We start from the raw sequence: 24122 nt of genomic DNA on the forward strand, positions 1-24122 counted from the left end.
TTCTTGCAATCAATCGATTTGATTGAACCATTAGCTATTTCACCGTTTCTATGACAATAAAAATATTGAAATTGGAATATTCTCACTAACTCACTAAATTCCAGGCAACATCAAATCTTCCTGCTAGTGGAGTATAACTGCCGTATTTTGTTTAATGATTATCATGACTGAAACAACCTTAGTTAGAATAGTAAGCAAAAGTTAGTGATTACCAACATTTTCCCTGTGGCCTTATGCCACATTTAAAAAAATATTTAGTAAATGTTGTTATAATTTTTAAGCGTAAAAACCATCACCTTTCATTCAAAGAAATACAATACAGAAACGAGTATTAAATGAAATAATTTATTTTCTGTGTTCAAAACAAAACATATTGGTTTGTTGGAATTTTCCATTATATTTTACTGGACGTACCGAAAAAAGTTTCAAAAACAAAACATATGCACTTCCGGATAAGTTTTTTGTTTAAACTGACTTTAAAAGACTTTTCTTTAATACAAAGCTAGTGTCGACTGTTATGTTAGACCAAAAAATATGGCTGAAATTAGGCAATCATGTGGAGTCTGGATAATCGATCATAATCAAATATTAAACAAAAATGCTGGTAATATAAATATACAGTTCACATGACTGATGGGAGTTAGCCAGTTGCAAATTGTAGTAATGCAGAAGATAGATGGGAATTTGTTAATCAAATGGGTTTCATGTAATCTTGTAGTCGATCCAAGTTTCTATGTCTTTTTTCTGGTCCTTTAGGATGATTCTGTTTACAAGGTATTGGCGGTTTTTGCCAAGGTTTTCCTTGTACATTCTCTCTACTAACATTCAACGTAGTCACGGGAGGCCAGATGTTTATATGTTGCATCAGCTATAATAACTGCTAATTACTTTTATGTTGTTGCAAGTCAACACACATTTTTGTATTTGTTAGCCAATTGGGTTTCATTACTTTTGAAAACAAGAGACGTGTTTTCAACAGGACGCAATTCAGGTGGTTCATCGTTACTGCTGATGATTCTAATGAAAACGGCTTGAATGCTTTCTGTTTATTCAGACAGAAATTAGTAATGCTGTTTCCTAGGGATTTGAAATTTGTGTACTGGGTAAACTACCTGCAGACGATATCTTTGTTAATTTCCGGGGGTCGATATTTGTTGCTTCATTTTTATCTACTCTTTTCAGTTTTGTGTTTTCATATTTTTACATGCTTCTATCATATTGTTTTCTTGAATGTGACTTCTCATAAGTTTCAATAAATGTGAATTCCAAGACCAGTAATATGTATATATATTACAGGAATTGTTTTATCATGTGTCTCACTATGATTTTTCAGAACAATATTCACATCATATGAACTGCTTTTCCCTTTTGTGTTTCATTTTACGTCAATTGTAGTTCTCAACAATCAATGAGCCTTCTTTATAGGGCTAACACTTGATCTCTCTCTATATAGATATTCAAATATTAAAGTTCTTATTTCCCTCTCAAATACTGAGTTAGTAAAGAAGTTGAGAACATTATTCCCGTTTCCCAATTGACAATTTAAATATTTTATAGTATATCTTTCTTGTAGTGTCTTGATATTACCGGATTCCAGGACACGAATTCATCTAGTCTGGTGTAGTATTGAGGTAACATCACTTATAAAAGCTCCACTATTCCTTGTAACAGCTTGTAAAATGGTTTATCCAAACTGAGATCTTATTTGGGCTGAAAATACTATGTAACTTTGAATATTTAGTTAAGGTAAACTTGTTGGGAAAATTATCCTCATGCTAGGTTGTCCTAACAAACGCCTGTACAAAGAGACCTTATAAAATCGATGATAATGTCTCGTAGGTATTCCAGTTGTCTCTAGTAGGCATTCAAGTTCTCTTCTCAGTGTGAGTTCTCATATGTCTAACTAAATTTGACCTGGTAAAACTAGAATATTTACATATTCTACATGCGTATGGCTTTTCTCCACTGTGTCTTTTCATATGTGTCATTAAACTTGATTTAACGGAACAAGTATATCTACAAAATTCACAAGAATATGGCTTTTCCCCAGTGTGAGTTCTCACATGTATTGCCAAATTTGATTTTTTATAAGAAGAATATTCACATATTCTACATGCATATGGTTTTTCCCCACTGTGCGTCATCATATGTGTCACTAACCTTGATTTAACAGAAAAGGAATATTCACATAATTCACAAGAATATGGCTTACTCCCACTGTGTCGCATCATATGTGTCACTAAACTTGATTTAACGGAACAAGAATATTCACAAAATTCACAGGAATATGGTTTTACTCCAGTGTGAGTTCTCACATGTATTGCCAAATTTGATTTGTTAGAACAAGAATATGCACATAATTGACAGGAATATGGCTTTGACCCACTGTGCTTTCTCATATGTGTCACCAAATTTGATTTAACACAACAAGAATATTCACATAATTCACAAGAATATGGCTTTTCTCCAGTGTGAGCTCTCACATGCTTCACTAAATTTAATTTTTCAGAACAAGAATATTCACACACTTCACAAAAATATGGCTTTTCTCCACTGTGTACCTGCATGATTAACTAAAATTGATCTTGAAACAAAATTATCAATGTAGTTATAAATAATATGTTTTTTTATTCTCACATTTTAGTCTAAACCCAGATATGTTTAAGCCAGTTTTAGAAACGCCCTCACAAAAAATGATACTTACATAAGCGATATTATTTAGTGCTATAGTTTCCCATACTGCATAAAATATTATCTTTTCAAAAGCCACGTTTCTGTAATTTGTGATTCGATCTGGTTACATCTTTTTATTCATTTGAACATTAAACACATATTTCACATTTATAAATATTATCTGATATGTGTGATTTTCCCATCTATTTTAGTAGATATGTGTAATAGTAGTGTCAGGAAAAATAAATTGTTGCACATATGTTGCTGCTATCTTCCACATGAGTCAATAACTGTCCATATAAAAATGTTTACGCAAAATGATGATCCATTAAAATTCAATAAAGTCGTTCAAGTAGGAATATCTGTAAATATAAAATAAATGAAATTCAATATTTTTAGTATCATCGGCACATATTAGTATTCTGTTTATTTATTGTTGTCAATATCATTGAACTTCACTCACAACCTCTAGATTTATATAAGTTAAAAAAATCATATGAGATACATTAGAAAAATAATTGGATATTTTCTTACTTGATACAGAACCAGTCGATACAGGTGTTGGTTAGGATATAGTCTAGATAAAATTATACCTAGAATTTTTACGATTTTTCTCATGGTGAAAAAACAAATATATATATATATATATATATATATATATATATATATTGGATTCTGCCATTGTGTTTGGCATGAATTTCTGACAATAACATTCTTCCATTTCAGTGTCGCTTAAATCGTTAGTGACATTTTAATCCTATGATTTGCATTGTAATCCACAGCAACTGCAAGTATAGATACTGAAAGCGTTTAAGGAGTAGTTGGTGTGGCCGTCTTTTGATTTTCTTTTACATAGTATAGATGAGCAATTGATTTCAGTTGGGGATTTTTAGCTCGTTTGACACTTGAAACGATATGCAGCCTGTTACATGTCCATTTACTGAAAGTTTTCCAGCTGTATGTTTACAGACACAAGGTTACTTTTTAATTCATATCTCATCATAGGCTTTCTAACACTCCAAACTCTGCTATTAAGATCAACAGACATCAGCATTTTGGGAATTCTCTTATCGTACATTCTCAATACATGGCTTGCCCAGCTGAGCTGTGATTGCATGAGAAAACTCTCAATTCACGTGATATAATATTTGGAAAGAACACATTACATTATTTACAGACGATTCTTGTGAATGGCATTAAGTTTCTTAATTAGTAATCTCACTATCAATACAGTGTAATCATGTTGGCACACTGGTTCTCATCAGATCACTGAAGTTAAGCAACATTCAGTCTGGTTAGTACCAGATGGGTGACCATTTGGGAATTCTAGAAGCTGTATATGCTGTCTGCTTATCTCAGCATTGTTTCCATTCATTCTAAACCTCCACTTGCATCTGAAATTTACCAGCACCGACTCTAGAGCGGTATAGTTGGAGATTGTGCAACTCTTGCCACAAAAATTACATGTGCAGGCACCCTTAGAGTGGGTATCTGTCAGTACTGAAGCTACCAATCTCATCATCCAATGTACAGGATGAATTGATTTTGCCTCCAAGATAGGTAAATGATTTCACATGTTTTTGGTTTTTGCTATCAGATAGATAGGAATTTCAGAAAAACAATATGCAGATGGATTCTCTTTCACCCCAAAAGAACTTATTTCAGCGTTGGTTTGGACTGATATACTATTTTTGTGTTTTTGCTTGTGAGTCCAAACGTCTTTGGCACTGCTAAAAATGATTGAAGAGTGACTGGGTTTCTTCATGATATGCAGCAACAATAGCAACATCATCAGCAAAGAGATGTCTAATGATAACTGCTAAGACAAGGGGCTTTGTATTGAATCATTGGTGGATACTGTATTAAATGGGTGGACTTCCAGGTGCTGTACATGCTCTCTGCTCATCTCGACATTATTTCCAGTAATCTTGGACTTCTTTCCATTGGATTCAAACAATGCTGATTCAAGAGAGGTGTGGTTGGAGATTGTTCAACCCTTACTTCACAATTACATGTGCTGTTACCCCTACAGTGGTTAACCTTTGTCTTTAAAGACTAAACAAAGGCATCAATTAGTGGTTGAAGAGCCATTTATTAGACCTGAATTGAAATGTAACACCTGATAAGGAGTCCCCAAATGCATGATTGAGCATAGGTAAAAAATAATAAGACAAATAAAACTGAAGCCATCAGACACCCTTGTTTGGTACCGTTGGTAACATCAAAAGAATCACACAAGACATCAGAGACAACTGAAGCTATCACACCTTCATGAAAGGATATCATTACATTCAACGTATAATCAGGAAATCCTAATTTTTTCAGGATTTTCCACAAAGCTTTTGTATTGACAGAGTCAAAAGCCTTTGTTAAGTCTACAAGCATCATTTAGAGTTTATGATTCTTTTATTGTGACTTTTCAGCAAACCGCCGCAGCATAAATACAATGTCAAATTTTCTGTGATGTGAGCTCAAACCACACTGTGACTCAGTGTATACCTTATCAACAATATGTACCACCACACTATTGAATGTCACATGAGGCAGTATTTTACCAGTTATGGATAACAATGAAATTCCATAATGATTATTAGGCACCCTTTTGTTATCTATGTTTTTGTAAAAGTGGTTTTCAGTGCATCTTAAAAATCTTGTGGGACAGATACTTGTCTCCATAACTATACAAACAGTTCATGAATACTTTGAGAACCACATTTATAGATCTGTACTGTAATAGAGTCTTCCCTGGGACTTTACCATGTGATGTGTTTTACAGCTATCAGAATCTTTTGGAAAGGAGAGTCAAGTGAAAGCTTGGAAATCTTCTATAATTGCAGTATGGACTCAACAAGTTCCGAGATGGATAGTGATATTAACACTGACTGGAAGTATTGACCATCAGAAAGTATGGTAGGTGTCTGCTGCCATATGGTGGACTGTAGATTGTATTAAGGCTGGTGTAAAAGGATTTGGAGTTTTTACGATCTGCTACTTCCTAAATTTCAATAGCTTTTGCAGTCAACCAAAACTTTCATAATTGGTAAAGCTTTCTTAACTTTACTTTTGCAAGAACAACACGCATTCTTTTTTTAAATTATAATTAGTTTATCATTTTTGTCCTTAACTGTATATGTATGCTAGTGTGTAAAAAAATTTAATGTGAAGACAGTTGGAAATTTTTTTTAACCTCAAAAACAAATATTTACATGAGGTATTTTTCTAAGCCTGTTGTAAAGGATAAAATTTTTCATTGACTTATCAATAGTATATTGTTAGTTAATTTTCAATAAATTTAGTAAACTTTTAGCCCCGATTGTGACTTTAGGATTATATTAATTTTGGGGGGTTGTTTTATAATCCACAGATTCGAAAAAGTGGTTAAAAACAAACAAATATATAAATAAATGTTACCAAAGGCAATATAAGTTATTCTTTTATCTAGCTGGATAAGATTTACATGTTTTTATTTAATGCAAGATGTTTATTCGATTCATAAAACAAGTAATCTCAATAGTTACACAAGCACAAGAAAAAGTGCCCGCGTGGTATTTTTGAAGTCTTGACAATGACTGAAAAAATTTTTAAATAAATTTTTTTAAATAAAACAAAATAGTGATAGACACCCACTGAATAAATGTTATCATGACATTTATTCAGTGAATTTCTAGTATTATTTTGTTTTGTTTTAAAAAATTTTTTAAAACCTTTCCTTAATTATAAGAGTAGCAATAATGTTGGTTTAATCAACAACAGCGATGAACCAACTGCAAATGTATTTGCTTTTCTCACAATATAAGGATATTGTGGATGTTATGCCAGGTAAATATCTTCTCGCTGAGAACTTATTTGACATAATCAAATGTGTAATAATAGACTTAGAGGAGATAGGGTTCAGGGTATTATCTGTTATAACATAATAATGCAATAAATAAAAAAAGTCATGTCTTTTTTGTAGCCCAGCAAAGCTTTCAATTGTATATTCACATCCAGTTATAAAGTCACACCTCTTTTCTTCTTATTCAACTCAGTACATATATTAAAATGCATTAGAAACAATTGGCTTGGCCAAAAAAGATAAAAGTAAATGCATGATGTTCCCAAAGTTTTGTTATGATGGAAAATCATGAATTGATAACATCTAAAGTGCTCCATTTTCCAGCTCACATAAACTTTATGCCCTAGAATCTCAATCGCTTTTAAAATATTGTTACAAATTGACTTCAAAGGCTCTTTCTCCCACTAATTTTGAAAAGCAGAATGTTAATTTGGTTTTGCAAATTTTCAATGAATACACTATTCAGGGATTGCTAACTGTAAGAAAATAGGAATGTTTTCCAAATTATGCAGAAATTGCAGAATACATACAAATAGTTAATATTTGGTGGACAATAATGAATGTAAAAATACAATATAAAAGTTGTCGGCTTCGTAATAAATCTGCTAATCTACTTAGTATAAATGATGACAATTATAGATTTATCTCTGTATTCTGTGACTGGTTAGAAACTTGGATTAACATTCCTGGAAGAACTGATAAATTAACGAAGGAAACATACACTGCTTTACATCATACCACTTATGCAATTCTAGAATTGACTAAGTATTGCATAAAATAATTGAGCATGATGTATATATTACCAGGCAAATTTCAAAGTTTTGGTCAGTAACGGCAACGGGAATGAGTATAATATCTCTTTAAATTAAGTGTTTGAATGTGAGAAAAAACCCAGAATGTTGTCAGTGTTAAAACTGAGCTTGCTATTTAATAGCCAAACTATTAATTTGATAGCTTTCTTCACCAGTATATTTGTGGTTTTGTTAGGGTAAAATACAAAACATGCAATTAAAAAGGTTAATTCAACTTTTTCTAGTGAGATCTTTTCTGGCAGGGAACTCTGGTTCACACGATTAGGCATATTGGTTTTGACGATTGTTACACAGAATCATGACAGAACCATATACACAAGCAATGGATCAAGACAGTTCTAAGCTGCTATTAAGAATTTTGGGTACTCTTGCATAATTTGACCCAAATTCTTGTGAATTCCCGTCAAGCATGGATCGGGTTAGACCAGCAATCATCGGTGTAAGCCGAGCATTGTTCAAATGTTGAAACGCTAACTCGACTTTTTATTTTATTTATTTAATTATTTTTCTGTTATGTTTTCAGTAATTTTTAAGATGATATTAAGGGTGCGGGAGTGATTTTTTTTTATTTTCTGATTAGTTACTTATTTGCTATTTATTTTTTTAATTGAATTTTTAGGAGTTTGATTTGCCAAAGAAAAAGCACTATCTAAATGGAAGCAGACGACATTCGAATTGGAAGAAAGCGACTAAACCAAAAAAGAAACAAAGAAAAGCTGATAAACAAATATATTTTCAAATCTTTGCATGTTAGAAAAAGAAATGAAAACATCGATGCAGGCAATCTCATATTGTCAGGAGAAGAAATTGCTGTCCTCCCAAAATGACATGCAACAATAGTTTACTTAAAATACTAATATGAAATAAACATATTTTCATTTTTCAACGTAGGTTTTTTTTTTATTTTTGATCATTTGTATTTTTTCCGGTTTGTTTTGTTTTTTTCATTAGTATGCGTCTGTTACGACGCTCGGCTGACACTGATAATTGCCAGTCTCACCCAATTCGGGTCAAATTTTTGCAAGAGTACCGAAATTTTGTTTGTGGTTTATAAAGTGCAGGCTGAGATGGTATGACGCCATAATATTATCAGTGGATCAAGAGTTTTACAAGAGAAATACGAGGGAGTATGAATTAAAGTGAAGAGAGATGCTTCCATTTTTAACTCTAAGAGTTGAAAATTCTTTTTTTTTTGTTAATTTTTTAGCATATTCTACAGTAATTCGTTTAGCATATTCTACAGTAATTTTTCTTTTACTTTACTGATCATGTGGCCATAAAATTGCATTACTTTGATCAGGTTATTATCATGTATTAAAGACTTAAGTGTTGCAGATAACTTTCCTCCATTAATTTAATGAAAATTATTACCCACTTATTTATGATAACCATACTTTGTATGTAACAGGTAACAAGTATGCCACTAGAACAAAATTGTTTTGGTTTTATGCATATATTTTAAATAGTGGAGGATAATTTCTTTAAATAAATTTTACATAAAAAGATCTACTATTCTTAAATCATCATCATTTCTGGACAAAATTGCAGGATTTATTTTGGCTTTATTATGTAATTTGGAAATTCTTTTGTATTATTTTTGCTAGTATTTTTTCACTTTTCTGAAAAATGTTTACACATTGCTTGTAATGGCTATACAAGTAAGAGAATTAATTAGCCATATTCATTTGCTAGTTTCTTTTTCAAAGGCAAACGAGTAGGTTAAGAGATCAGTTAGGCATAATTTCTAGCAGTACTCAAATCTGGCAGGGAGAATGCTTGGCTAGAGTGCAGTAAATCAGAGGACAGGTATTTTCTAAACCGAAAAATAAACATCCAGTGCAAAGATTAAAATTAATATTATGTAGTGAATGAATTAGATAAATTATTGGGCTATGAAAATTATTATATAAAATTAAATGCCCGTTATATTATATTCAATTTAAGGACTGTCTAAACTATTCTTATTTTGGGAGAAAAATTTCTTTTTGTTTATAAAATTGTAGGTGAAAGTGTAGTGTAGTTGGTGTGTATGTATAATAATATTGTCAGTGTATATTTAATGAGTCTCCATTAATTTATGAGTGTTAAACGTTCTGGTATGTGATTCGTCTAGTGTATATGTATAGCAGTATATATAACATTTATGCTCGTCTTAACCATGTTGAGATCTGTGATTGTCCAGTATTCTCCATTGTGTGTTAATATGTGTATACATATATTAACAGTTTATCAATAGGGTGTAAACAAGAGACAGAAATTGTTGTCGGTTGGAACACCAACAAAAACAGATACCTCCTTCCATGCATCCTGAAATTAAAGGTGCTTTTCTCTGGAAGTGAAAACAAATTATATTTTGATATAAGCATTTATTCCTTGCTGGGTTCCTTTTCAGAGTTGCCATGCTTTGTATAAGACTACATTTTGCTAAGTCGCTCCATTGTGACTTCCATGGGCGTCATGTTCAAAAATCCTATTGGTTCACTAATATGTTGTGTATTTTATAGCAAGCCCCCCAATGGTTTACTTCTACTTGCGCAGCTGCCATTGCACAAAGGCAGCATGCGTACCGCAGATTTAACTGACATAAGTCCAGTTCAAACAGGCAAAAGTATATAAAAGCCAGAAGTAACTGTAAGAAAGAAATAGCGACAGCTAAGAGAGAATTTACTGAAACCACCAAAAAACCCATCGAAGCACAGAAATTAGGAACCCGCGACTTCTGGAAAATCTACAACAGTGTAGTAAATAATGGGCAATCAACAATTCCCCCACTTTTCGCCAAAATATTTGAGACAATAATTAACCAAGCTCTAGTCCATCATCTTACAGATACTAAACTTCTGACTGACCAACAATATGAATTTAGACAAGCCTGTTCAACAGCAGACATCCTAACTGTAATCGCAAAATGTATATACCAGTCACTGGACAAAGTGGGGGAGGGTAGAGCGGTAGCTCTAGATATATCTAAGGCTTTCATAGGAAAATCAGATCATATGGTATCACTGGAAGAATACATGACATAATTAAATCCTTCTTAGATAAGAAATAAATCCAGGTTGTCCTCGACAATCGTATAGCTAAACAATACAATATAAATGCGGGAGTGCCTCATCGGTCTATTATGGGGCCTCTGTTATTCCTGATATTCATAAATGACCTCCCTGACAAAATTGCCTGTGAGATGGGTATATATGCTGACGACACCACACTCTATAACAAACATGACAGGAAAACAAATGAACACATATCTAAAGAAATGACTGAAACACTAGAGGATGAGCTCCGATCTGTAGTGGAATGGGGACATAAATGGATGGTCACATTCAATGTTGCAAAGACTAAACTCGTTTCCTTTAATAATTACAAGAGACCTTCTCTACCAACAATAGCAATGGCCAATGACTCTTTATCTGAAAGTACATCCTTTAAACTCCTCGGCCTAATGCTTTCAGGAAACATGAGTTGGAACAATTACATTGAGAGTATCGCCAGGACCGCTGCAAAGAAGGTAGGTTCTCTCTACCATGCTAGAAAGCTACTAATGCCCGAAAGTATCCTATACCTCTATAAGGCCACCATTCGCCCATGCATGGAGTATGGTTGTCATATTGGTGCATCTGCCACTAGTCTCTCGCTCCTAGACAATGGTCAAAAGAGAGTTGCCAATCTGATAGGTCCTGAACTGTAATCTAAACTGTCATCTAAACTTCAGCCTCTGTCCCATCGATGAAATGTTGCATCCCTCTGCCTTTTCTACAAGTACTTTAACGGTGAATGCTCTGACAAACTGCAAGCACTTGTGCCCCCTCGACGTAAATACCCCCCGACAAATCCGACAAGCAGCTAAACCCCACCCCTTCACAGTAGATCGTAGATGTAAGAAAGCCTTCTACTCCAGTAGTTTCTTCCCCAGGACAGCTAGACTTTGGAATTCACTTCCGGGTCCCTGCTTCCCCAACTGTACTGACATGTAGAAGTTCAAGTGCAATGTGAACCGACATCTTGCTGTCCAACACCCTACACAGTACCCCTGATGCTTATGTCCCTAATAGTAGCCCCCTACAACAAAGTGGCAATGTGCCTTGTTTGTGGTGAAAATGTAATAATAAAAAAAAATTGACCTGATCTCTTTCATAACTAAAACTCTACATCTTAAAATCTATCTTTTCCATTATGCCATCATTACATGTTGCCTAAAGATCCTTGCCAGGTTTTTGTCACATATCTTTGCTTATTTTCTAACATTCTAAGTGAATAAAATAGCTATTATAATGACATTCATCCATCAAGTAAGATTCCTGAAAACTATTTAATGTAAATATTTCACTGTAACATAACTTTTAATAATAGTTACAATTCGGGTCATTTTTATAGGACATGCGAATGTAAACCAAAGTTCATGTGGAATATGTTTGTGTGAACACCTCTAATTTTATCAGCATCATCTGGCTAAATATCCAACAAAAGTACAGCATATTTAACAATGCCCCTCCTCATGTTTAAAATTGATTTCTAAAGAATAATGTTACTATTGAGAGAGCCATTCAAAAATGTAGACAGGAAGGTTTGCTAAAAGTATTTCTTTGAGGATTTGTAATAAAATCATTTCAATTATAATAAACATATTTGTACTGAAAGTAAAATTCAAAATTTTTAGCAAAAGAAATATTCAACCAAAAAAATATGGTAAACTAGATTTCCGTATGTGTTAAATACATACAAAATTGAATCTTGCAATTAACCATTAAATCATAAACACATTCTTAGCTGAATTTTGATATTCTCAGTCGTTATATTATTAGCATTACAAGTGTATGCTGTATTTTCGTGGACATCAGCAATATTACATACCTAATGTGCTTCAACAAGTCATATCTTTTATTTGTGGGTCAATTTTTAAAAGAATTACATTGATGGAAAGAGAATAAAATAAACATTCCAATGATTTTAATTTATTTTTTTTTATGCATTCAATGTTTTTATGCTCCAAGTTAAAAATGAAAAAATGGTAAGAAATGACGACAGCAAAAAGAGAAACTGTTTTTTTTTTTTTCAATATTTACATTTCATACATTTGGATACACATGTGTGGGGTCAAATTTAATTGGATATGGCTGAAATTTTGCAGGTTATTTAAACATAGAAGTCCATCTCTACTGGACTTTGATTTACATTTTTATGACCACAGGAAGCAAAGTTACGACCGAGCAAAGTCAACAAAGAATATTTCAAAATGGATAAGATAAATCGGTATATATCATCTATTTTCATATAGATAATAGTTTTAGAATTATTTTCATGTATAATGTGTAAATATTTGATAATTATTAATTGTGCGGAAATTTCTTTAAAATGTTATCTTTTATAGAAATTAGAATAAAGAATTTAATGGGAAAACGGCTCGCATGCACTAATGAGCTGACCAGCGCTGAGATGCCTACAGTCAGTGTATTAATGAATTTTGTTTGTATTCTCTTAAAAATAGAAAAATGTTTTTTTGCTTTCAAAACGAAAGCAGAAAAAAGTTTCATTTTTTATTCTGAGTTTGTCAATTTAAAAAATTTTTTAAAAGTTTTTCAAATTTGATTTCCAAACAATACCGAGCCAAAACTGTTTTGTTTTTAACACTTTTAGTACAATGTACTAAAAGCGTTAAAAAACACCAAAATGTACAAAGTACATGCGTTTCTGTTATCATAATATTTATAACTTCTTACGGTTAATTTTTACAATGTGCCCCAGCGTATTATAAACACCCCAACCTCCCCATGTTAAGAACGGCTTTCGGAATAAACACCCCCAACCTCTCCATGTAAACAATGGCTTTCAATGTCGGGGGGTATTTAACATGGAGAGGTTGGGGTGCTTATAATATGCTGGGGCAAGTTGTAAAAATTGACCCTTCTTACTTGTACTTAAGGTAGAATTGTGTTTTTTTAATGGTCAAAAAAATAAAAATAAAAATATAAAAAATAAAAGGTACTTGTGCACTTATGCTACCATGATGAAATTATTATTATTTAGAAATCCATTCTTAAGATGGGGAGGGAAGAGTTTTGTTAACTATTTTGTACTGTCACCTACTAATATAATAAAAAAGATATTGTGAAACTTGAATTCAATTTGAAAATACTATTTGAAAAGATAGCATGGTAATATAAGTGCATAAGCACCCAAATGAATATTACCAAAGGCAAGATAAGTTACTCTTCTACCTAATTGAATAAGTTTTAGGGTATTTATTTAATGTAAAATGTTTATTTCCACAATTAATGTTAAACTTTACACAAGCACAAGAAAAATAGCCACGTGGTATCTCATGTCTTTGAAATCTCAACAATGACTTAAAAATATACAAAATACTGTTAGAATCTCAACCAATAAATGTCCTCGTGACATTTATTAGGTGGGTTTCTAATAGTATTTTGTATAATTTTTTTATTTTTAACTCAGTGTGAAGACCATTTTTTCGAATCTGTAAAACAAAACCGCTTTTTTAAACTGAGGAGATCTAAATAATAATAATAATAATAATAATAATTAGGCGGTTCGATAAAGATTTCATTGTGATGCATTTTGTAAATTTTTACCTTGTTTCCACCTTAACATTTTTCTTGAAAATGACTACCTTTTAAGTTCATTTCTTATGCTATTGCTGGTGACTATCTTGGTACACGCGTTTGTGCACTCCAAGATGGCCACCAGTGATAACATAAAAAATGACATTGCTTAATATCTGGAAAATTACTTATTTGCAGAAAAATTTAAATGCGATATTCGTTTTCAGCATACCCTAAAACCTATAAAAGTAATCATTTTAAATGTTAAGGTTAAAACAAGGTAAAAAATTACCGTTTTATTTCTTTGTTTACATGGTTGAATTTTCAGTAAAACAACAGAATAGAAATGACGAAAATTACCATCAACTGGTGAATCTATAGTTGTTGTTTATCAGGATTTCTGGTATCCTGGTACTATGAAAGCTACATCGAAGATTCATGTAGAGTACGATTTATGGTTGCATCTCAGAAAATAGGGGTATCTTTTGGGCCAGATAGAGAGGATTTACAAAATTGAAAATTCGACTGGTCCCAAAATGCATAGGTTCTGGTCGACTATGGCAAATTCCATCTTTTACAGAAATCCAAAATCTACATGAAAGATTTTATTCCATTTATTTCTGAGATCAATTCATATCTACTCAATTTTTTCTTTTCTTTGAAGAGAATAATAAATACCGGTCATGAATGCTCTTTAGACATTCAATGGCTACACCCCAGATTAAGCTCTCCTCTGGTGGGGAGGTAGGTAAATACCTACTCTCAATAAAGCTATATTTAAATACCACTATAATACTTAGTTTTGTTCATGAATAGACACTCACTGTATGATACCATGCGCAAGTTTAAAAAAAAAAGTGAAATTTGTGCATCTTAATTTATAATTCATGGCTTATGGTAAAGAGATACATCAGATTTGACTGCATAATCAGAAAGAGCACACAATTTTACATAAGAGTACCAAGTTTCATGAGAATAGCTTGAAAAATAAATAAATGGTGACGAAATTACCGAATTTGTTGAAATGTTGAGGTCCGTAATTTAGCTCACTTTTTCTAAAGAAAAATGTCCACGGAAAAGCATAAATTTTGGCACTCAAAATTCTCATAACTTTTGAACTACTTATGGTATTTGCATAATTCAAACGGTTTTAAGCATCTTTTACATAGCTTTTTTCATTCAAGTTGATAAAATAACAATTATCTAAAAAGAAAAAAATCAACTTGTAATGCTAATATGAGGGGCGTGCAATAAGTAATACTCCTGACCCACTTCCAGTTGTCTGATCTAGCTGAAATTTTGCATGTGCAATGATTTATATCTCTATTGGTAATCTGGCAAATTACAGCTCTGAACTAATTGTGGTTTCTGTTTTACAGCTGTTTGAACTGAGTCAGGTGTGAAATGGAGCCTGTTGAATGTCGAGCAGTGATCCGGTTTTTGTATTTGAAAGGACGCACACCACAGGAGACTTTTGATGAAATGAAAGAAACTTATGGTGATAATGCCCCATCATATGACCTTGTAAAATGCTGGCATCATGAATTCAAACATGGCCAGAAGTCTGTGGAAAAAGCTCTCAGACCTGGTCGCCCCTCTTCTGCTATTGATGAGGTATCTATCCGTTAAGTTGTCTGCCAGATGGATTCCCAGGTTGCTCACATCATTCCAGAAGCGAGAACGTGTCAAGTGCTCGAGGATGAATTTGGAGATGTGCCAAGAAGGTGAGTCAAAGATTTTCAAAAGACTGATTACACAGGATGAAACCTGGGTCCATCACTATGATCCAAAGACCAAAGCCCAGTCAATGTAGTGTAAGCACTTGGGCTCACCACCTCCAAAGAAGGTAAGGGTACAGCCCTCTGCTGGCAAGGTCATGCTCACAGTCTTTTGGGACCAGAACGGAGTTGTGATGACAGATTTCCTGGCAAAGGGTACCACAATTACAGGAGCCTATTATGCTTCACTTTTGAGGAAATCAAGGGAAACTATCAAAATCAAGAGGCGGGGCAAAATCAGCAAAGATACCCTCCTCCTGCAGGAAAACGCTCTGGTCCACAACTCGCATGTCGCCAGATCAGAAGCACGGGCGTGTGGTTATGAAATCCTCCCTACTCTCCTGACCTTGCACCCTCTGACTTTCACCTCTTCCCAGACATGAAGTTGTTTTTGAAAGGAAAGCGTTTCCCAGATGATGCAGCCTTGATTTCTGAAGTCACGTCGTGGGAGTGTTCTACAAAAATGATCTCTAGAGCTGTATCAAACGATGGGAGAAATGCATAACTCTGGGTGGTTCCTATGTAGAGAAAGACAAATAACTGTGCCAAGTTTCGTTGCTCTACTGCTATGGGAAGTGGGTCAGGGGCATTACTTATTGCACGCCTCCCGTATCAAAACTAATCATATGCATGCTGTTCAACAAGAATTTTGTACATTTAAAAATATGGTCGATACGTCCCTCTAAAAAAAAAAATGATATCCCTATAAAAACAGATCAAATAAAAATTGTTCACTTAAAATGCCCCCTCCCACGCACACAAAAATGTTGTCGTAATACAAAAAGCCAAAATAAAAATAAATAAAAATATTTTGGTAAATCTTTACAACCTAAACCAGCATAGTTTACCCCCTAAAAAAATTCAAATTCTTATTTTTTGGCTATTACATTTCAACAGCCTTAAAGATGTCTGCAAAGAAGCAATTAAAAATAAAATAAATAAATACTTAAGAATTTAGAGTGCAGAACACTTTTCTGTATAGATTCAAGGTGAAATGAGCATACATATCATGATCAGTGAGGGGTCAACAAAACATATAATAGTTCATAGTTTCCAATTTATTTTATTCTACATAAGGTTTTTGCTAATTGGTGACGAATAAATGGGTGCTCATTTTATGTTATCTTTATGAAAGAAAATAATCCCCATTCTAAAATTTAAAATATTGGATAAAACATCAAAAACCACACAGAATTTTCTAGCGACATAATAGGTAAGTGTATGCAGAAAGGGAGTTTTTTAAAATGTTAAAAACAATTAAATACTAAAAAAGCAGTTTTTGTGCTCACTTGTAACTATTCTATACTATCAACAATTTAACAATACTAACAATTTAATAAACCAAAAATATCCTAAAAATTGGATTTAACTTGAAATTACTATTTGAAAAATAGTGCGGTAACATACATACATAAATACTAGCAGTGTCAGAAATCGTCAGTAAAATTTGTGGTAAACACTGGAATATTTAGACTTACTGTCTTTCGAAGATTATGACTTCTTGAAAAATGTAATTCAAACCCTAATTTTTTTTTAATTAAAGGAGCAAAAACCAAAATTAAAAAAAATAATAATAACGGGTTTAATAGCAAATTATGCAATATTTCGTTTTTTAAATCGGTTTTCCTTAAAAAAAGATTTAAAAAAAAACAACGAAATTTTACTTCCTTCGATTATAAAAAATATATACAAATTCCAAAAATCAATTACCTATAAAAACTACTATTCGATGAGTAGTTCAATTGTTCATTGTTAAGAATTTATCCATATTTATACTTATATTCCATGTCCTTTTTAAATAAAATACGTTTTTAAACAAGGATTACAAACAAACGCGAACTCACATTTTTTTAACTGTTCAAATAAAGGGAGACAAGTCTGAATTTATTCGCTTTTATATCCAGGTGCCTGAAAGGGACATAATTTATGTCTTTTTAATGCATGCTGTAAACCAAATTTAGTATTTCGGTCCTCCATACTTACAAACCGAACACATTCACTTATCAGTTTTTATTGTTAAACAAAAAAATAGTTGACCGATTTTTTTATTTTTTTTTTATTCTCTTAATGAAATACATGAGTTTTTGATTGATATATTTTAATACTTCTTTGTCGACTGAATTTTTTTTATATCTAAAAAAGAAAACATTGAATGAAATAGAAAAAATTGTTGTAGGTATCCCATATTTACTTGACATTCTAAGCATAACATAAGCTTCCACTTAAAAAATAAATCAACGTATTTTTAAAAAAAAGGTTTTACATTTTGGACTTTACAGGTAAATTTCCAGGTGCTAGTACACTTACTGATCCGCGCTATTTTTTAAATCATATTTCCATGTTTAATGAAAGTTTTATTATATGTTTTTTATTCAATTATAGAGTTACAGTATAGAATAGGTACAAAACACCCTCCCCTCTCCATGTTAAGAATGGCTTTTAAAATAATAATGTTATTATTTCAGCACGGATCAATAAGTGCACTAGTACCTTTCCAAAAAGCTATTCTTTTTTGTTTTGTTTTAAGTTAGAATATTTTATTTATTGATCTTTTATCTTCAATTTGTGATATACAAAACTTTGATACATAAATTAATTATTAAAATTTTAATAGACATTTCAAAATGGGGGGGGGGGATGAATTTAAAAAAAAAAAATGTTTGTCCAAAATATTATATTTGGTTTATTGGAAAGAGCATAAAATTTCACATTGACCCTGAAAATATCGTAAAAATTGAACCAATAGAAAAATTTGATAGATTTTTAAAGTTTAAAAATTGAAAAATATTTAACTCGTAAAATTCAATTGATTTAATTACGTAAAAAAAAAAAAATGGCTGCATGACCGCGCGCCGGCACTTTGTAAACACTGTTTTTTAAAAAATGAAAAATAATATTTCTATTATTTTTTAAACAACTTTAATAGTTTATTTTGGAAGTATATTCCATAAAGAAAATAAACAACCCACTTTAAAAAGAGAAATTACGAGTTTTTTTATATTTTATTCAGTTTTGTGTGGTGTCAAAAATTCCCTCAAAATTCTAATACACCTCCACAAGAATTTTCTAGCGACATAATAAGTGATAGAAAAAGATTTTTTTAAAGTTTAAAACAATTAAATACCGAAAAAGCAGCAGTTTTTAGGCTCAGTTGTCTAACAATTCGACTAAGTTCAAATTAAATAATCCTTTCTAGTAAACATTATTATTTTCTCAGAGAAACCACATAAGTCTTACTTAAATAATCATTGTTGACAAAAATCTAAACGTCAGATTGAATAATATATTATTAGATTTTTTTAAATCGGAAATTCATACCTTTTTCTTTTTTTTTTTTTTTTTTTGCAAGATTGCCGTGTAGCTGTATACCCTCTAACCCTATATGGAGCAAAAGGGAATAAAGTGGGTGACACCGCTATCTCACTGAACGTAAACAGAACGTTTTCACAAGTAAACAAATGAATAATATAAGCTAAGAGTTTTATCTAAAAATAATTTCTTTTATTTTAAAAATAAAACTTATGTTAAGAATGACTTTCAAAATAATAACGCTATTATTTCAGCACAATAAAACAAGCGCATGAAGTACCAACATTTTTATTGGATTATGAAAATAAAAAAACTTATAATGTTTAAGATTATTATAAAAGTTATTGGAGAGCATTTTTAAGGGTAAAAAAAATAAATAAATAAAAAGGTAAATTTTTACTATGTGCCCCATCGTATTATAAACACCCCAACCTCCCATGTTAAGAACGGCCGGGTTTGTATTACTGTATACATAGATTCGAAAAAGTTGTCAAAACAACAAATATATAACAAATAAATGTTATCAAAGGCAAGATAAGTAACTTTTCTACCAAACTGGATATATTTTTCGTGTTTTTATTCAATGTAACATGTTTATTCAGGTCGAAAAACGTACAGTGTTTACCGATGTATTGGAAAATTCAAAATGACGCCAAGAACTTTACAGTCAATTCTACCCTTTGCGACCAAGGCCGCCAACCCCCAATATTTCCTCCTGTATCAGAAAACACACTATGTGATATACAAATATCTGTATGTGATGTTGCCAAGCTAATCAAAAACCTTGATTCCAGTAAAGCAACCGGCCCTGACGATATTCCAATTATAGTACTCAAAAAACTTCAACCAGAACTAGCACCCATACTTACAAAACTGTTTAAACGTTGTCTTAAGGAGAATTGCTTCCCATCACTCTGGAAAATCTCATCAGTATGCCCTGTATTTAAGAATTCAGGTGATCGTTCATCCCCCTCTCAGTACAAGCCAATAAGTCTCCTGTGCGTCATGAGTAAGTTGCTGGAATATGTGTTAAATAGAGAAGTAATCAACCATCTCAGCAAAAATAACCTTCTTAGTGACACACAATATGGTTTCCATTCTGCTAGATCTACAGCAGATGTGCTTACAGTTATATCTCATAGGATTAGCGAATCTCTCGACAGAGGCAACCTTTCTAGGGCAATTGCTCTTGACATATCAAAGGCCTTTGATAAGGTATGGCATAAAGATTTACTTCACAAGATCTCCAGCTATGGTATTGCTGGAAATGTCTTCTCAATTATTAAATCATTTCTCTCTGATAGGTTCATAAGAGTAGTAGTTGATGGGCAAAAATCAGAAGCTCACAGTATAAATGCTGGAGTCCCTCAGGGTTCCATCCTGGGCCCAACTCTTTTCCTGATCTACATTAATGATCTTCCAAATCACATCCTTACATCATTCGTAGACATTTTTGCTGATGACACTACCATCTATGGTAGCACATCTAAGACAGTAAACGACCAAGTTCTCTCTGATTCTCTCTCCTCTGATCTTGATCACGTTGTACAATGAGGAAAGGAGTGGCTGGTTACTTTTAATGCATCTAAAACCAAGTTTCTATCTTTACATCATCAACGTTCTGATCCCCATCTGGCATCAATTAAAATGAATGGCTCTCGTCTTGGGGAGGCCTCAAGTTTTGACAGGCTTCTGGGCTTGACCTTTACTCCTGATCTTAAATGGAATACGTACATCAAATCTGTTGCCAAGGCCGCTGGAAAAATGGTCGGATCCTTCTATCGATCCAGTAGATATCTCACTGCTGATGCAATTCTCTATCTATATAAGAGCCAGATACGTCCAAGGATGGAATACTGTTGCCACATATGGGCAGGAGCTGCTAGAAAAGACTTGTCCTGCCTTGATAGGGTTCAAAATAGACTTCGTGGTCTGGTGGGAGATGTTCTTTTCTCTTCGCTGCAACCTCTATCTCACAGAAGAGATGTTGCGAGTTTGTCTCTGCTTTATCGTTATTTTCATGGAAAGTGTTCAACTGAGCTTCAATCTATGGTCCACCCCCACGCCAAACTTTCACAAGAAACACTAGACTAGCTGAAAACATTATCAATAATTTTCCCCACTCTTTATCTGTACCTAAACCTAAACATAGATTCCATGATCAAAGCTTCTTTCTTAGAACTGCACGCCTGTGGAATTGTCTTCCGTTTTCCTGCTTTCCAGCTTTCTATAATATGGTTGTCTTCAAGTCCAACGTGAACAAGTTTCTGATGAGCCGTTCCACTTAAGTTAACAAATTTACCGAACTTCCATTACTATCGATTACTACATTGCCCTTTTGACTACTCTACACTCTTTAACCCTTATCCTTGAGTGGCCTATCGGCCTTGATAAGTGGTGACGTCTATGTAAAAAAAAAAAAAAATGACGTCGACTCTCTCTTTAATACGGTAAGTTCAGGAAAAGGTGTTATACATAATAAACTAGACAAAATACTGCTAGAAATTCGCTCAATATATGTTGCCGTGACATACGTTGATGTATATTCGGTGTTTTACTTTGTCTAGTTTATTATTTATAACATCTTTTCCCAAATTTCCTATGTTAAAGAGAGAGTCGGGCGCCATTTTTACTTTTCCAATACATCGGTAAACACTGCATGTTTTTCGAGCTGAATAAACATGTTTCATTGAATAAAAACACAAAAAATGTATCCAGTTTGGTAGAAAAGTAACTTGCCTTTGATAACATTTATTTGTTATATATTTGGGATAACCTTTACGGAGATGGTCCCAACGTCCGCCTCGTTCTGAGCTCAGGGAGAGGCCGTCTGACGTAGGCGGTGTCGAGGCAGAAAATTACCCCTTCAATAAAGTGCCCAGTTGTTAACTTAAGGAGAAAAAAACCCGTTCCAATAATTAGAATTTTTATTTTTTTTATTTTAAACAGTTCAAATAATTAGAATTTTAAAAAATAAACAATTCAAATAATTAGAATTGACAACTTTTTCGTATCTATGTGTACAGTAATACAAACCCGAACGGCCTTCGGAATAAACACCCCCAACCTCGAAAGCCGTTCTTAACACGGGGTGGTTGGGGGCGTTTATTCCGAAAGCCGCTCTTCATGGGGTGGTTTGGGGTGTTTATACTACGCTGAAGCAGGCCGTAAAAAAATACAAAAAAAAAAAACGAAAGAAAACTTACCTTTTATTCTAGGAATTCAATACGAGAAAGGAAAACAAACAAAAAAAGATGAATTCGTTTTTTGATTTGTGTTTAAAACAAAAACATTATTTTGATTGTTAGGATCTCTGTGGTAAATTGATACAATTTTTTGTTTTTGTGTATCCAATTCATAAAGAAATAAAATATTTGAAAATATAAAGAATCAAAATTAAAAGATGAAAAACGCGATTTAAAAGTGGAATTATTTAGAGAAAATCAACTGCTAAAGGACAAAGCAGTTAGGTTATCGTAACACGGTGTTACAATTATTTCGTTCTTCGTGTAAAAATGTCCGTTCATGAGTTTAGTGCACGGATTTGTTTTCCTATCAAGTTTAGATAATATTTGTCAGTGCTTAAGAGTTATTGGAATTTGTTTAGTAAATGTTTCTTTCGTGTGTCCAGTTTATTAAAAAATAAAATATATGAAGATATAAAAATCAGGTGTATTTTTAAGACTAAACATTTTATTATTATTTGGATTAGTCGAACTTTGAATAAACTGGATATTTCATATAAACAACTCAAACAAGGAAGGGATTGCACAAACGGCAAGGTCCTTTAAATGACAAATATATACTTGGACTATTCGTTTGAGTTTCTTGTTTTGATCGTCTTCTACTTCTCCCCAATCAGAAAGGAAGGATGCACGTGAATGTGTTTGACTCTGAAACAAATACTGTACATGTATGCGCATGGGTGAGTGCATACAAAACTTAGATCAAGAAACCGGGACGAAAGAGTCTATATAAAAGTTACTGAAACGAAAGAGCAGCAATATCATTACATTTCCTTTTCTCTGAAAACAAAGATGACGTAGGCATGTAAAACAAAACAAAGAAGATAGAAAAGCTGGTTCAGGGTAGACTGCCTGAACAACTGCAGCGAAGCAGGGGATTATTCTGCCCCATGAGATGCTTGCTGGGAGGTTATGAGTGTGTGCTCATCATAAGTTCATTTTTTATGATGGTCGTACCAGTCGTACCACCTTACCACTATGGGTACATTTTTTAGTGTCATTTGGCATGTTCGGGGCAGCACACACAAATGGATCCATAGATGTCGTACATTTTTGTGGAACTGTGTTGGGAAGGTCTTGCGACATTTGTGGGGTAGGTGTGTAATAAATTGCGAACAGACGGGCTTACCTGACAAACGCTCGAGGTGTGCATTCTGCAAAGCGGGCACGTCCAAAGAAAAATGGCAAGATGGCGGCGGCCGGTTAATATTGCCAAGTAATCACGCAAAATCTCGTGTTCTCTCGCACACACGAGAGTTCAGCTTAGCATAAAAACGGGTCACTATGAGCAAGAAGGGAGAAGGAAAAACGTAGTCAAGAAAAGACGACGCTTCTGACGACTGAGAAGAAAAAAGAGCAAGAAGTAGAAGAAGAAGAAGAGAACGATACATGAGAAGACGAGGTGTGTGCGGTTTTGAGTAAATCGAAACAGACAGAAAAAAAAACTCTGATTACAAGCTATTTCGGCTTTGGTATGGAGAAATTTGACATCAGATTAATTCCGGAATTCGATGGCTCCCCCACTGGTCCCTCGGTGGTCGAATGGCTAGAAAAGGCTGAGCGCGTTTGCCGGTTGTGCAAGATTAAAGACCCAGCTATGGTTATCCCATTGAGACTCACTAAAGGGGCTTATGCCGTGTACCAGCAGCTAGGGTAAGATCCGACCATGGAGCAGATTACACAAGCGCTATACGGGGCATTTGGTACAGACCCTTTTGTCGCCTGGAGGCAGTTTTCTGAACGCCGACTTGGGCCGGGGGAGACAGTGGATGTCTACATGGCCGACTTGAAAAAGCTTGCCACTCCCTTCGGCGGTGCAAGTGATCGCATATTGGCATGCGCCTTTTTGTCGGGACTTCCGGATGAGGCAAGTCGACTGCTGCGAGCATCGTCAAGACTCACTGAGA

The 24122-nt window shown here is 33.4% G+C and overlaps 1 long non-coding RNA gene across 1 annotated transcript; it reads right to left on the reverse strand.

Annotated features, from left to right (window-relative positions):
• Nucleotides 1-336: 336 nt before the first annotated feature.
• On the reverse strand, nt 337-22854 carry LOC145296641 (uncharacterized). The gene is made up of 2 exons (XR_013870004.1): nt 22177-22854; nt 337-3035 (listed from the first exon to the last, which is right to left on the reverse strand). It is a non-coding gene; the product is annotated as an uncharacterized LOC145296641 (long non-coding RNA).
• Nucleotides 22855-24122: the final 1268 nt, after the last annotated feature.

The sequence above is a fragment of the Euprymna scolopes genome, chromosome 17 (assembly GCF_053919585.1).
Source record: "Euprymna scolopes isolate OS-2025 chromosome 17, ASM5391958v1, whole genome shotgun sequence".
NCBI classification, from domain to species: Eukaryota; Metazoa; Mollusca; class Cephalopoda; order Sepiida; family Sepiolidae; genus Euprymna; species Euprymna scolopes.